The 10,079-nt window shown below is 44.6% G+C and overlaps 1 long non-coding RNA gene across 2 annotated transcripts; it reads right to left on the reverse strand.

Annotated features, from left to right (window-relative positions):
• Positions 1-630: 630 nt before the first annotated feature.
• Positions 631-1,667, reverse strand: LOC138273558 (uncharacterized). 2 transcript variants are annotated; one of them, XR_011200288.1, is made up of 2 exons: positions 1,423-1,667; positions 631-766 (listed from the first exon to the last, which is right to left on the reverse strand). It is a non-coding gene; the product is annotated as an uncharacterized lncRNA (long non-coding RNA). The 2 variants fall into 2 exon arrangements; XR_011200289.1 differs by having other exon boundaries at positions 631-781.
• Between the last annotated feature and the right edge of the window lie 8,412 nt (positions 1,668-10,079).

Genomic DNA, 10,079 nt, shown 5'->3' on the forward strand with positions numbered 1-10,079 from the left:
GTGTCTTATCTTTTGATATCACAGGCCTCCATGTCCAAACAAAAGTTTAACACTTATGAGGCTTCTTTTGAACTCGCCTTCAATTACTGGGGAGGGAGTGAGAGTATCATACCTGGCTCCAGTCCCATTTGGGCTGAAGCATACAAGAAATTCCTGTAAACTAGGGTCTTATTCTTCTTATGTACCAGGATTTATTTTCTCATGTGGTGCCTTCGCATGTCCCTTTCACTCTTCTTGAGACAAGACAGCCATCAAACCATCCCCACCAGGCCTTGAACAAAATCTTTTTTAAATCCCATTTCTGGCCTCAGCGCTGCCACTGATATTGACCTGTTCGATGAAGTCAGCCTTTTTGATACCTTCAATTTTATTCATGAATCCAAGCTCTGCAATATCTACGAGCTCTAATTCATAAAGGAGAGTAGTGGGGATTTTGGCCCAATAGATCTCTGAAAGATGAGCAAAATGCCTTCTACCCTTGGCTTCATGAAATGCACTCAAACTCTTAGACTGAGACCGGGCTTTGCACATATTATTTGCAATGTAGTCACATTCCCACAAGTAACTGCACATTATTTTCCCTAGAAAGGTTTAACACTGTAAGAGGAGTCAGAAAATGGAGGAACGCACTTGTCTTGTTCTATAATGGTTTATTAAATTAGATTAGTGACAGTCTCTTAGTCAGTTTATTCTTGGTCTGTCTTGATTCTTTTCTTTTCTTTGCCTTCTTCGTTAATCTTCAAGCTTTTCTTCTCTTGTTCTTCTTCTGTTCCAGGGTCAACTCAGGAGGAGCATGCAAAGAAAAGAAGAACAAGGGAGGTTGGTAAGTATGTTCTTTTTATGTTCTATGTTCTTCCCTTTCCTAGTTGCCTCTTATTTTCTCTCTATCTGTCTTTTCTGGTGCTGATCCCTCTTTGTTCCTCTTACTGTCACCCTCTGTTTCTGTACTCTTCATTAACCTCTTGTTGACCTTCCTTCTTTCTTTTCTTTCTGTTCTGTTTCCGTTTTCCTGTCTTTTCCTGTTTTCCTGATCTGATTGTTCTGGTTTTGTCTTCTTTATTATTCTTACTTACTCCAAAAAAAAAAAAACTTCTGTGCTTCTAAATAAAGAAAAATGTAAGTCCCTGATTCCCTTGTCTCCGCTGCTTCTTTTATTTTTTTCTTGTATTTTTATATCACAGACGTCTATGCCTCAGCACAAAAACACTACCACCCGGTAGGTGAAAAACAGCCAAACAAAACAAAGAAAGTAAATACAATGCAGACCATGCTCCGGTCCTTTTTATCTGGGACAGTTATCTTTTATGGTGATGAACGAAAATACCGGGGAAAGAAACAAAACAAAAAAAACGAAAGCAAAGCTGAAAAGACAAAAGAAACACCCGTTCCTTTTCTTCTCTCCGCCTTCCCCTTGTCCCGTACCTGGTTAGGCCATGCTCTCCCAGAGTGTGGCCGGCTTCAGCACGTTGCTGCCTCCTGGGTGCCCCTTCCACTACACGGCAGTCGGTAGAAGTCGTCTTCATCTGCCTCACGGACAATCCGTCCCTCGTCAATGGTTCCTGGATTCATGACGTCTGTTGTGGTGGTTCCCCTTCCTTGTTCTCTCGGTCCGTTGAAAAGCCCCTCCAGTCCTGACGGTCCATTGAACCTTTGGTTCCAGAAAGATGCTTCCGGGTCGGCTAATCCGACACCGGAAGCACCCCCGGGGCCGTCAGCGTCCGAGGACGTACCCCCGGGGTACCTGTGGGCACCGTTCACAGAGAACACCACCCTACAAGCACTTTGCCACTTCCTATTTTTGACTACCCCAGTGCCAAGGAAAATTGGCAAAGTTGGGTGTTTTCTTAGCAGGGAAGCAAAGTACTTTACTCTTGGAGATGTTGATCTTTAAGTGATGTGCGTTACCAAATTGTTGTAAAGCCCCCAACCGATTATTGAGGCCTTTAGGGGTAAGCTGCAGAATAGATATGTTGTACGAGTATACAAGACATGATATAGGTCAGCCACCAATAATCAGTGACGTTCCTGTACTTTGTGATAACAGGGTAGGTAGATAAGAAAAGAGAAGAGGAGCTAGGAGACACCCCTGCATTGGGCCATACTGAGTGGAGATTTCTCTTGAAAGTCCACAACCCTGCCTAAAGAAACCTTGCACCAAGCTGACGAGTAGAAGGCTATTAATAAATGTAATCAAGTACCTGGCAACCCTAGGTCTGATAACTGTTTCCACAGCACGGGACGATCTACTTTGTCAAAAGCTGTGGAAAAATCAATGAATGCAGCATATATCACCCCACTTCTGACAGATGCATACTTCTCATTAATTAGTTGAAGACCGACTATATTGTCTAGGGTTCCATGGTTTTTCCTGAAACCTGTCTGCTCAAGAGGTGTATCTTTGTTTTCCTCTACTCAGGAATCTAGCTGTGCCAACAGACACTTGGAAAATACTTTTCCCACTGTGTCTAATAGAGCAATCTGGTGGTAATTTTTTGGAAGATTCCGGTCTCCCTTTTTAAATAAGGGTAAAATAATAGTTTAGGTCCAAGAGATGGGGACTTTCCTACTCTCATAACAAACCAAAAACAATAGTGTTGCCCAGAGGGTAACTTTGTGTTTTACTACAGAGACTAGGACTTCGTCTGTCCCCATTGCGGCAGAGGAGCGCATACCCAGAATGCTGACTCAATTTACTTGGTAGTGGGGGGATTATAAGTAGAAACAACAAAATCCATGTTGGGGGGTCATACAGACTCCCCAATTGTTAATCGTAATTTCCAGATTGTTGTTCAGTATAATCATCATTCTGGGGTCCGACTGAGTTCATCCTAATTTTTTTTTTAATTTAGAGGCTGCGTTCTCAAACTACCAGGAAATAACGGGAGCTGTACTTACTTCTAGGGTAAAAATTAGAGGTCTTTAATCGCTATAAATGGAATCCACTATTTGTAGATCTCCTAACAGATAGAACGCGGTGGTCCCAAAAAACAGATAGTCTAAAACAATCTTGCCCTCGCCTATTGAGGATTTGTGGATATACTGTGCAGGGGAATCGGAAGGCAATCTCCCATTTGCTATCAAGCAGTCATTGTTTTTCAATAAACTAAGAAGCATCTTTACCTCTTTTATCAGTTCTAATCCTACAAGGGGAAGAGATTGGTGAAATGCCCAAAGCTTCTTCTTCTGTTTCACAGAATAGATTAAGAGTATGATTTGAGATTTTACAATTTAAGTCTCCTACCAAAATTACACGAGGAGCTGGTCGATTATCTATCATATTTTTCATAAATGTGAAAACCTTGATAATAAGCTTACCATATGAAGCATCAGGGGTAATGTAACATTTTACTACTAAGATTGGTGCTAATGTATTCTCCCCTCTACTGGGAAACAATGCACCAAGATTTGAGGGGTCCCTGTGTCTCATATATTTCCAGTTAATCATATTCATCAAAATAATAACTCCTCCTTTTGAATGGCCCTTCCTAGATGGGGTAGCTTTACAGTCTATAGTAAAGAAATCATCAAACTGAAGCTCCCCATTACACCAAATCTCCTGGAGGCAGATCACATCTATGTTTAGATCTCTTAAAAATTGCAACTTCTCTTTACATGTATAAATGCCTGCTACATTCCAAGAGACCACTTTTAATTTGTTGCTAATTATTATGCTACAGTGTGTGAGAAGGAGCCAGACACTATTTAAGGCAGCTGTCAACCAGTCCCATTTCAGGATCTCGTCATTTATATGATCATCACACTTAATTATGGGTTGCCCACTCATCACTCAATGCCCATTCTTTCCTATTTGAATTTGAAACCCCTTTTTCTCACCCAGGAGACCCTCAAAAGGGAATGGGACTGCCACTCCTCCCTGTTTTTTGTCCCTTCCATTTATTCTCTCCCAAAGGAGAAACACATCCATACCTTTACATTGCAAGTATTCACTGTCTTTTAGTACTGTATTTGCAACAATTTAGAGGAAAAGGTTATCCTTAATTTAACTCCTGGCCCAATACACAACAGGGAGACCAATGAAATGTCACTACTTTGAATTAAATTTGACAAAGGAAAAAATGGCAGGGAACAGGGAAGGCAGCACTGCAAACTGGAGGTGGTAGTCCAGCACCACAAGAGGACTTGGACAAGATGGAGGAGATGGTTGCAGCAGTCATCCCAGAGGGAATTGTCACAGGAATCACAGGACAGGGCAGCGCAGACCACCAGGAAACACCACAAATGCAGGGTAAGTTGCATGGGGGAAATCTATGCTAAAATGTCAAGTGCAAGAAGGGGGAGGCACATAAGACTCAGACAATGTAGGTCAAAGGAGCGCAGAGGGACACAATGCACATTAAGCAAGTTGCACCATGCTGACGTAACCTACACATGTACCTACGCCTTGGTAGTGCCATGCACCATAACACGTACATATGCAGCACATGGGATGGATGGCATGTATAATGACTGTGCCTCTGGTTGTGTCATCACAACATCCCTTGCATATATTCATATCAACACTACCAACATGACCAAGACCTCTGAGACTAGGTAGTCAGTCAATACCATTCCTGGGATTACATCATAGTGGTGTCCCTTGCAGTAACACCTTGCAACTGCCTTGCATCATTGCCCAAATGCATGTGTGCTCATCTCACAGCACAAAAATAACTGCAACTGTCCCAACTGTACCCAGACATGTACCGGTAGCACCACCACACCGCACATCGACAACACATCTACACAAGGCATTCACCACTCCATAATGCAGTCAGGGCATCCTCTGGGTGCATGGAACAATAAACTGAGCAGGCGCTGGGGGAATAGCAGAATAGCAGGCTGGACCTGTTTCATTCGTAAAATGCCACTACCCAGGCCAACTAAACTAAAGTAGTGTTAAACCACACATCTTGATGCTGAACTGAAATGTGCCACTACAGAAAAAAGGACCACAGATAGCGAACAGTAGGTCACAACAGCCACAGGCTGAGCCCACAACTACTCTGACACAACCATGTCAGACACATGTGAATGGGGAAATAAACACACACATGCAACACATGGGGTGTGACTGTGAACATAATGGTATATAATTCCACATCAATGGGCCAGCGATGGTGCACAGGCAGGTCTGGTGTTGGTTAGACTTCTAGTGCAGTGTATCCTTTGCGGTTGCCAGTATGAGTCACACGGCGGCTGGGAATCTCTATGCTCATGGTAGCTCTGTGGGGCACTTACTACAACATTTTTGATGGATCAAATAAACTCAGTGCCAGTTTTGGGCTGCATTGGGTGTGACAGGACACGCTGCACTCAGCCCTGCAAATCAGGCAGTGGAAAGGGCAAAGGGCAAGGGCATGGGACCCCCTGCACTGCCCATGCCAAGTGCATGGGCTGTGCACGGCCACCAATGCAAACCACACCACATCACCAACAACCTTTGCATGGGGGTTTCACCGCCATGCAATGGCTGGTGGAAATGTGGAAACAGACCTGGAGGGTAGTGTTAAATGTAAAACTGGTCTGGTGTCACAGGACAGATGGCATTGCCAGTCCATAAGCTGCTGGAAACCTGTCAGTGCCAGGCCATTGGCCCATGGGGCATTCCAACTTGTCAATGGTTGCCATTACCACCTGTGCTGTTGGGGGGGGTTAAATACACAATGGCAGTCAGGTTCCCATAGGACTGACGCACTTGAAATGAGGGACCAGTATGACTACCTGTAGAATCACCTCAAACTAGCTTCATGCCCTGACCTAAGTACAACTCCTGTTAACTGGCTATTTCCATGGACTAATTTGCCATCAGGCACTATCACATACAGAATGATGTACACAGCAGAAATGTAATACCAATGCTGGCCATCCCTGGGTCTAACCCTGTGCTTGTGTCAAATTAGCTGCACTGTCACCATGCTGCACTCGCGTATCATAGTACAAAGAGGGCTGCATTGAGGTGGAGGACATATGTGTATAAGGAGACAAACACACCTGCACAGACAGAAGATGAAATTGAGCTCTGCCAGGTCCATGAGTGCCATGCAATGTAGCACACATACACAAATACCAACATGAGGAGCCATCAATGGTAACAAGAGCATAGTGTCCTGGCAATGCCATCCATGGGGTGGTGCAAGGTCTCAACACCACATGAGTGTGTGGGAAACATGTATGAATGTGGCACGTGAAAATTGCAATGTGTGGTGGCATGAGCACAGCAACACCCATTGCAAGGCTTCACCATGCAAATTCATGTATAGGGAGGGTTGACAATGACAAGATGGTGTCAAGCCACAAAAAGGATAGATATCACACCTAGAAGATATGATGCAGCCAATTGTGACAACTGGGCTTACCTTCATCTGACACACAGGTGGGGCATAGGGCTGCAGACTGCAGCCATGACGTACAGGAACAATGCTTTGGAACTAAGGGACGCATTATAGGTCCGTAGCGCCACAGGAGTGTCACTTTTAGTGATGCACCTGTGGCGCCAAGCACTGAGCTATACTTAAAAGGTGTTGTTAAGCCACTTTTTCTGGCTTAAAGTCACCTTGTAAATATGGCCCATTCCCACGCAGCACAGTCGTGCAATGGGTGTTGCTGTGGGCATGCCACAGCAACACCCATTGCATTTTGATGCTGCCTCAGATTTATGAAATTTTGTAAATCTGAGGCAGTGCTAAAATTTGGGGGTGGTGATAGCAAGGTGCAACGAGAAGGAATACTTTTATTCCTCCTCAGTTTTTGCTTTTCCGATGCGTGCTGCAATAGACATAGCAAAATACAAGAAATGATTGCTTATGTGCGTGGTCTCCCTTCCTGCGCATAAACATTTGAAAATTACGCTTTGGCACTTCTGTGTGTCCTGTGTTCTACAGCTCACACAGAAGTGCCAAAACACCATTAGGTATTGTTCATGTGCAGGAAGGGACACCTACACGCACATAAACAATCACACCCCTCAACTCAGACATCCTTGCACGATGGTGCAAGGACGACTACATTGGAGAAGGCAGCTGAATTTAGCACCAGCGCAGGGGACAACACTTTTCCATAAATCTGGCACTAAGATGACAATGAGCCTTAAATATCAAGTCAGTGACGCAACATATCAACTGCCACAACACAGATAGACTGATTTTACACCATCTCATTGCAGAGGATGATGGCTCTCCTGCGGATCTGCCAGGCCTGGAGTAGCCTGATGACCTGAACGACCATCAACCAAGAGACCCTCAAAGAAGTCCTTGTAAACCTCAAGACACCACCTACAGTTGCAAGAAGTAGTATTGTTGTAGCAAACATCCCACAGGCCCCACCTATCACCCCAATAGTACGACCTGCCAGCACTGACACACCTGAGGACTCTGAGGATTAAGGGACCAGCTTTGAGAGGACAATGGTAGGAGTCCAGCAGGAGATGGCCAAGGAGGTGCGGTCAGGATGCAAACTATGGCAGCCAGCCTAGAGGGTATACGCATGTGCATGGTTACAGCTACTGAACCGACTTCAGCCAACCGAGACACACACTCTCCAATGCATAGAGTCCAGGAGTGTCTGAGGGACATAGCTGCTGCCATGACGGACAGGACACAACAACTGCCCTCCCAAACTGGCATCAGTGTGCTTGAGGACAAGACGGACTCCATGCACCGGGAAATGGTCTCCCTCAGGGCAACATGGCTGCCTACCTCAGGGATGTTGCTGCTCTACTCAAAAATCAGCATCTCCTCCTTGCTGCAGTGATGCCATATGTAGTTCCACAGATGTCAGCTGCCGGGAATTGGGAGTCCACATCCCCAACCACTGAAGTGTGTGGCCACCTCTACCTCCCCACTACCACCATCAAGGGCAGAGGAGACACCAAACACATCAGAGGATGAAGATGTGGAACAGATCATATTCACCCATAGGAGTTCCTGGCAGCACAGTCCATGCCACATGGGCAGTGTTTTCCTTCATCCTGTGCTTGACTTCATGCCAGTGTTAGCACTGCTGCAGATATGCACTCTTCACTGACACACTGTTGACCTTTCTGCTATGGACTGCAATTGTCTCTCACTTTTCAATTGCCAATTTATGTTCCCCTGCACTCTAAGACACTTTACCCAAGCATGTCCCATGACATGTCCCTCAAACATGGACTTGTGTTGAGTCACAATTGGATGGATTCCACTAATTGGGTCAAAGACCTAGACATTATAAATATTGCACTAAGACATGCGTAATTAAACACCACCTACACAACCAGCATGTCTTTGTGTATTGTGACACATCTACTATGCTTAGGAATTGTGATGTGTGTAACATGCCTTTAGTCACAGAGTGTCAGTAAAAGAGTGCAGGAATATGGGGCACATATCTATGCACAAGGTACCTACATGATGAACATCGATGCTGGTCCCATCCCCTACAAGCACTTCACTGAGTATGTCATAAATGTTGAACACATGTATGCTTCACCCACTACATATGGCAGGAATGGCTGTGAAACAGTTCTCGGGCAATATCATCAGCTGGGAGTACCAGTAGAACACATTGGTGTGAAACAGAGGTACTTAACCTCATCTGTAGTTGACACTGGTCAGTTTAGCAGGATAGATGAAATGTAGGCTGTTGTGAGATGTCCCACAGTGCCCAACATTCTGACACAGGACCCAAACAAGGACAGCTGAATTACCACACCTACCTGTACAATACATGGTTAACATAGTCACCTTGAGTGGTGGGTACACTGGATGGCAGATGCACAGACAAGTAGACGTGTTGTAGCTACCAATGTGACAACTCAGTTGTAAGAAGGTGATGAACATGTCAAGAGAGGGATCTGGAGGCAGGATGAAATCCCTAGGCCAACACACAATTTTCACTGTACACCCATGGGAATACCTGAGACCCAAGCATATGACACATGAAGTTAGGGAGTAGCAAAAGAGTTTTAATGAGAAATAAACTAAACAAAAAAGAATGAAGAACACCTATCCCAACCTAATCTATCCTAACTATACATCACCAACAACTGACCCTAACTACTCTATGCTAAACTTACATAACACATTTAACAACACACTCTAAACATTGCCCCCCCCCACCGCCCTTATATCACGAGACACATGCAGGACAACATATACTAAACTACACATATAATACCTAAGTCTAAACAAATGTATGTTTTTAGGTAACTTTTTTTGTTTTTTTTAATAAACACATAAATGCATCAACATCAACCCCCCACCCATAAATTAACATGTAAAAAATAGAAAGCCCACCCCCCAAATCTACCTATCCTAACTCAACTACTAACCTAATCCAACCTGAAACTAACACTATAAAACATTAACACAAATGAGCAGGGATTGAGTTTCCTATTGATGAACTTCAGTCTCTTGGTGTTCTTTCCACCTCCTTCTCAAGACTGTTCAACTTTATGAGGACCAGTGTCACATCCCTCTCTAGGACCTAATTGCACTCATGTCCATGGCAGCGGGTTGGGTGGGCTGTGGCACAAATGTTGAGCTGGGGCTGTTGTGATGGTGGCAGCTGTCCCCCCTGCACAGCTGTGGTGTTTGATCCTTTCTGTGTGGGCAGTGTGGGTCCCCCTTGGGTGAATGCCTGCTATTCCCCAGTGGATCACTCCGTGCAGTAGCGCCGTACAATCCCAGATTCCACTGCCAGATTGTGCCTATAGTGGACTGATCTCTTCTGAAAAGCCCACAGTTCCTCAGTGTTCATGTTGGCAGCTGTTAAATTGAGACAGGCAACCATCAGTGTCAGCAATGTGTGGAGTATGTACAGATTATCAGCTTACACTCTACATCGAATTGAACATGCACTCCAACTCACATTCTGGATAAAACAATGGCCCTGATGAATGAAATGGCAACGCTGCCTTAGCATCATTTCATTGACACCAAAGCCACTCACAACAAGATTAGGAACCAAAAAAATTAGGTGTTCATTTATGTTGTGCCATGTGTAACAATGCAAAGGCAGCACCAACTTCACATAGATCAGGCCACTATTCCTCATCATTGGTGTCATTTATCAACCTTACATCACCAGTAAGTTAAATCTGT

Source organism: Pleurodeles waltl, chromosome 2_2 (assembly GCF_031143425.1).
Source record: "Pleurodeles waltl isolate 20211129_DDA chromosome 2_2, aPleWal1.hap1.20221129, whole genome shotgun sequence".
Classification (NCBI taxonomy): domain Eukaryota; kingdom Metazoa; phylum Chordata; class Amphibia; order Caudata; family Salamandridae; genus Pleurodeles; species Pleurodeles waltl.